Genomic DNA, 6606 nt, shown 5'->3' with positions numbered 1-6606 from the left:
TTTCTGGGCCCAGAGCTAGGAAAAGCAGATCTTGGTTCACATCTTGGTCATTTTCAAAAGCACCCACCTCCAGCATAGGAAGCCACAAGCTGTGGATTGCTGATGGCCCCAAATAGGGTATTCAGGGCCTGTCACAAACAGTGTTTGACATTGTCCTGCACCGGAGCCTGGGAGACTTAGCAGATCTACCTAATACATAGACACAAACCCAAACAGGCAGCCAAAATGGGGAGACAAAAAACAACCCCCAAATGAAAGAACAAGAGAATTCTCCAGAAGAGCCAAACAAAATGGAGAATAGATATTTATCTGATATAGAGTTCAGAATAGTGATGGCAAAGATGCTCAACAGCATGAGAAAAGATATAGTAACTATGAAAAAAGACCATTTGGAAATAAAGAATGACATATCACTAATAAAGAACACATTGGAAGGAATACACAGCATATTAGGGGAAGCTGAGGATTAGATCAGTGAATTAGAAGACAAGGTAGAAAAAAAAATCACTCTATATGAGAACAAAAAAGAAAAAAACAACAACAAAAAACAGGAGGGCAGGTTAAGGGAGCTGTGGGACAACATGAAACATAACAATATTCACATTATAGGAGTACCAGAAGTGAAGAAAGTGTGCTGGGGATAGAGAACCTATTTGAAGAAATACTAGCAGAAAATGTGCCTAACCTGGTAAGGAAAAAGTCATATAAGTTCAGGAGGCACAGAGAGCCCCAAGCAAGAAAAACCCAAGTAGGTCCACACCCACACACATTATAATTAAAATTCCAAAAATTAAAGACAAAGAGAGAATCTTAAAGGCAGCAAGAGAAAAGCAATTTGTTACCTAAGAAGGAGCTCCCATAAAATTGTCAGCTGATTTCTCAACAGAAACTCTACAGGCCAGAAGGAAACGGCATAAAGTACTCAAGGTAATGGAAAGCCAGGATCTGAAACCAAGATTTCTATATCCAGCAAAGCTATCATTCAAAATGGCTGGTGAGATAAAGAGATTCCCAAACAAAAAAGGTTAAAAATGTTTATCACCACAAAACCAGCATTGCCAGAAATGCTAAAGTGACTACTGTAATGAGAAGAAGAAATGGAGAGAGAAACATAGGCATAAGAAATAAAAATAGAAATAAATAAGTACCTATCATTAATAACCTTAAATGCAACTGATTTCTGGATATTTATTTTTATCCTGCTACTTTACTCAATTCATTTGAAATACTAGCAGAAAATGTACCTAACCCTCAAGATTCCACCTAATTTTTTGGTGGAATCTTGAGGGTTACCTATATACCATATCATGTATTGCTACCCCAGGTTTTTTTTCATTCTATTTGCATGAAATATCTTTTTCTATCCCTTTACTTTTAATCTGTGTGTATATTTTGTTATCTGTGGGTATCTCTTAGGTAGCATATATGTGTGCCTTGTTTTCTTATCCATTCAGCTACCCTATGTCTTTTGATTGGAGAATTTAAGCCATTTACATTTAAAGTGATTATTGATAGTACATATTTATTACCATTTTATTCTTTTAGTTATTTTCATCTGGTTTTTTTTTTCTTTCTTTTTCTTAAAGAAGATCCTTTAACATTACTTGTAATAGTGGTTTGGTGGTAACAAACTCTTTTATTTTCTTTTTTGTCTGGAAAGCTTTATATCAATTTTAAATGATAGCCTTGCTGGGTGAAGTAGTCTTGGTTGTAGGACATTTCTTTTCATCACTTTGAATATATTTCATGCCAATCACTTCTGTCCTGAAATGTTTCTCTTGAAAAATCAGCTCTCAATCTTATGGGAGCTCCCTTTTAGGTCACTGTCTTTCTCAATACTTTTTTTGTCTTAGATCTTTGCCATTTTAATCATTATACCCTATGTCTTGATGTGAGCCTCTTTAGGTTCATCTTATTTGGAACTCTGTTCTTCTTGGGATTGGGTGTCTTTTTCCTTCACCAGGCTAGGGAAGTTTATTATTTCTTCAAGTGGGTTATTTTAAAAAATATATTTTTATTGATTTCAGAGAGGAAAGGAGAGGGAGAGATAGAAACATCAATGATGAGAGAGAATCATTGATCAGCTTCCTCCTGCATGCCTCCCCACTGGGGATTGAGCCTGCAACCCAGGCACGTGCCCTTGACTGGAATCAATCCCGAGACCCTTCAGTCCATAGGCTGATGCTCTATCTACTGAGCCAAACTGGCTAGGGCTCAAGTGGGTTCTTGATCCCTTGCTCTCTCTCTTCTCCTTCTGGTACAGATATGATATAGTCATTGTGCTTCACATTGTCCCAAAGTTCTCTTAATTAACCTCATTTTAAATTTTAATTTAATTTTATTTTTTGCTAGTCTGATTGGATGTTTTCTGCTAAGTTGTCTTCCATGTCACTGATTCAATCCTCTGCTTCATCCAACCTACTTTTATTCCTCCCAGTATATTCTTCATTTTAGATATAATATTCTTCATTTCTGACTCTTCTTTTTCATGGGTTCTATATATTTTTTATGCTGTTGTAGTTCTCACTAAGTTCCTTGAGCATCCTCATAATCATTTTTTTGAAATCTATATCTGGCAAATTGCTTGTCTCCATTTCATTTAATCTATTTTTTTCTGGATATTCCTCCTCTTCTTTCATTTGAGGCCTGTTTATTTGTTTTCCTTTGGGACTGCCACTTCTTGTTTATTTGTATGTATTAGGTAGATCTTCAGTCTCCCAATATTGGTTGGGTGGCCTTATGTAGTATGTATAGCGTGGAATCCAATGACACTGTTTCCTTGAGATCCTGAGCTGAATTCTCCAGGCATGTCCTTCGTGTGGGTTATGTGAGCCCTCCTGTTATATTTGAGTATTGGTTGCTATAGGCCTATTTATGCGTGTGTTTAGCAGCATTATTCACATATTTAAAAATTTAAAGTACACCAAATGTTTGTCAGTGGATGAATGGATTACCTAAATGTGATATACAGTATAGTTAAAATGGAATGTTATTCAGCCTTTAACCAGTTAACTGCCACGTGTCCAAAATGGAAACCACCCCAATTTCTTCCATATGTGCTGGAATACTTACAAATTTAAGTTACCATCATTTTCTTTACTGGTACAAACCCAGAGAGTCACTAACAAGTCTGATTTTAAAACTGGACGACTAGAGTTGATATGCGAGGTTTGCGGCTATAGACGCGCATGGCGTTTGGGGGTGGTCCAGCGCTTGTGTCTATAGCCGATTATAGTATACAAAGGGTTAAAAGGAAGGAAATTCTGTCTGGCCTGTGTTTCTCAGTGGTTGAGCATCAGCCCAGGAACCAAGAAGTCACTGGTTTGATTCCCTGTCAGGGCACATGCCCCGGGTTGAGGGCTAAATCCCTAGTAGGGGGTGTCCAGCAGGCAGCCTATTGGTATAGCTGATGTTTCTATCTCTCTATCCCTCTTCTTTCCCCTCTCTCTAAATATCAATAAAAACATATATTTTTTTTAAAGGAAGGAAATTCTGACACATGCTACAACTTGGATGAATCTGAAAGCTGTCATGCTAAGTAAAATAAGGTGAACCCAAAAGGACAAATATTCTATGATTACACTTATATATTGTTCTGGAGTATTCAAAATCATAGAGACAGAAAGTAGAATTGTAGTTACCTTGGACTGTGAGGAAGGGAATGGGGAATTAGTGTTTAATGGCGTAGAAAGTTTCAGTTGGAGAAGATGAAAATGTTTTGGAGACGTATGGTAATTGGTGGCTGCACAACACAGGTTCTTAATGCCACAGAACTGTGCACTTAAAAATAATTAAAATGCTACATTTATGCTATGTATATTTTACCACAAAAATAATAGTGTCACCAAAATGAGACAAATCTTTAAAAAGTGCTTTAAGTTATGTGACCCTCCAATGTCCTCTTTTTTCATGAAATCTGGCTCCTGGGTCCCCCTTCCTCTTCTCTAATGTGGCTGTACTGACCTCCAGGGACGCAGTGTCACCCAAGGATTTCCCTTTCCAGCTCTATTATTAGAGCCACTCCTTTCTTAATGTATTTATTGAGTTACTCCCTTGTTTTGGTGGGTAATATTATTTATGAAAGGATACATGAGTATTAAATCTTATGAGTCCTTGCATGTTCCAAAATGTCTTTATTTTGCCCTTCACTGAATTGCAGTTTAGTTTTCCTCAAAATATTTAAGGCATTTCTCCATTTGCTTCTGACATCCAAGTCAATGCTTTCTAGTTGATTCATCACACCTCAGCCTCTATATATGATCTCTGTCTCTCAGGTTTTATTGATTTGATTTCTAACTTGAAGATTGTCTTCATATACATATACAGTCAAACCTCATTTCTCGAACCTCTTCCATCTGGAACAACCCAACCCTGTCATGCTGATACTTTTTGTCATGCAGCATGACAAAAAGCATCTCTCAGGCAACAAAGGAGAGAATACTTTTGTTGCTGGAGAAATCAATGATTAGCATAATTTTAAAACATAATGAGGCCATCAAGAATGCTACTGTTGCTAAGGCTGTAAAAGAAACAATGATCACAGGCAATTGAAGAGGTAGAAAAACTTGTTGATTTGGATAAGTAAAAAACAACCAGTGGCAGCATTTCAAAGGCATTGATTTATGAATAAGCAAAAATGCTGTATGCTGACCGGAAAGATACCCCTGGAATGAGTGCTGAAAGTGATTCTTTTAAGGACAGTAGGGGGTGGTTTGATAACTTTAAGAAAATAATTGTTTATTTATAGATTAAACAATACATTAGACATTCATTGTATATAAGAAAAGTTAAAACAGGGAATCATTTGGGGGTCTAAAACAGATTAATTCAGTATATACGATTTCTAATAGGAAGAAATGATTCAGTTTTCAAACAAATCACTTCTGGAAAAGCCTTCCAGAATGAAGTTAAGTTTGAGAAGTGAGGTTCCACTATATTTGTAAAATTAATAATACCATTGGTGAATACCATCCACTGATGCTTTTACCCTTGTTTATCTACTAGTTTGATCCTTTGCTCTTTGCTGTTCCCAGGAAATTGTTGGAACTCCAGAACTATAATCTGACTGTATAAAAAAGGGCTCAGGAAATTGTCCATTATCTTTAGTTTTCCCTGTTTTTTGTTGTTGTTGTTTTGTTTTGTTTTTAGCTTCATTTCAAAATTGCTTTGGAATTGGATTCATTATTTTTGTTCTTAGAAAATAAAATGTACATCCCCAGAAGAGCAAAACATCAAGTAAATAAAAACTTCTATTTGTTTGAAAACTTAATTTGTTAGCTATTATGTATTACCTTCAAATTTTCATTATAAACTGTTATTATTAACCAAAAGTCAAGTCTTTGCAGGGACTACATAATTGTGTCTCTCACAGCCTGACACTCAGAATTAATAAAACATATTTCATTTAACTTTTTTTGTTTTGTTTGTTTACTTTGTGCCTTTATATGTATTCCCATCTAAGTGTTTTCAGTTTTTAAATAAATATTTATTACCCAGATCTATATTTGGATGCATGCATAATTAACATCACCTTCAGTTAAACCTTCTGCATTTTGCAAAAAAATGGCAGAAATTGACCTTGATATTTTTCAGGAGGACAAATTCATAAGTATGAAAACAGAAAAGAGAATCCTGTACAAGAGAGCAAATGACTCAGTGCAGCTTCTACAGTGAAATGAAGATAATCTACAAGGCCGGCACATTTCTGAAAAGTACAATAAATTATGTAATACCACAAATAAGCACAGATAATATGAACCTCTAGGTTCTTTCTTGATGCTGGCAATTTGTATATATCTAAGCCCTCATGTGCCTCGCTTTCAGTGGGTTTTTCCATAAGAGCTAAACATCAGAGAGACCTCCATGGTGAAATTGTCATTTAAAATTCTACTTCTGCTGTATTACACATGCTTTGTGTGGAAAGGAATAAAACCAATCTTTATTATTTCTCTTGTAAAAAGAGAGTTAGAGAAAACATTGATGAAGGAAATCTATAACTTCAAACAAAGGCCACTATTTGACCTTCCTGACTGAGGAAAACTTTTCAACAGAGCAGTTAGCCATCAGACCAGTAGGTTAGTTGCAGCTTCATCATGCTTTCTTTTTTTCTAACTTATTTTTTGACAAGCAGAGAAAGGCTACATGGTTAAGAAAGGAAGAACTAGGAGGTGAAAGAAAGTACTGGATTACATGTAAGTAAAGACATAGGTGTGATCTCGACATGCTCTGGGCTTACCCGGGAGAATGCTCTGCTATTCGCAGGGCCCTTTCTCAGTGGGCTCAGCCTCCCCTTTTCCTTGCAGCAGCCCCCGCAGACTCAGTTTGTCTTCACCCATGTGTAGGTACCTCCACCACTCAATTCATCCCAGGAATTCACACCCTCCTCCTTCTCCCTCCTCAAAACTTAGTGGAGAGAGGACCCAAAACCTCGGCTGCCCTAGTATATGCTACTGCCAATAAACAGCTCCTTTTAAGACAGGTTTATTGCATAAAGGGAAAATGCATGTGAAGAACCATATGATCTGCATGGGATGTCCCCACATGATAAGCATGATACAGCAGCTGTACGTCCACGTCAAATTTTATCCTTCTGAATGACTCTGAGGC

The sequence above is a fragment of the Cnephaeus nilssonii genome, assembly GCF_951640355.1.
Source record: "Cnephaeus nilssonii genome assembly, chromosome: 8".
Lineage (NCBI taxonomy): Eukaryota > Metazoa > Chordata > Mammalia > Chiroptera > Vespertilionidae > Cnephaeus > Cnephaeus nilssonii.
The sequence above is the reverse complement of the archived record's forward strand: the minus strand, read 5'-3'. Positions refer to the sequence as shown.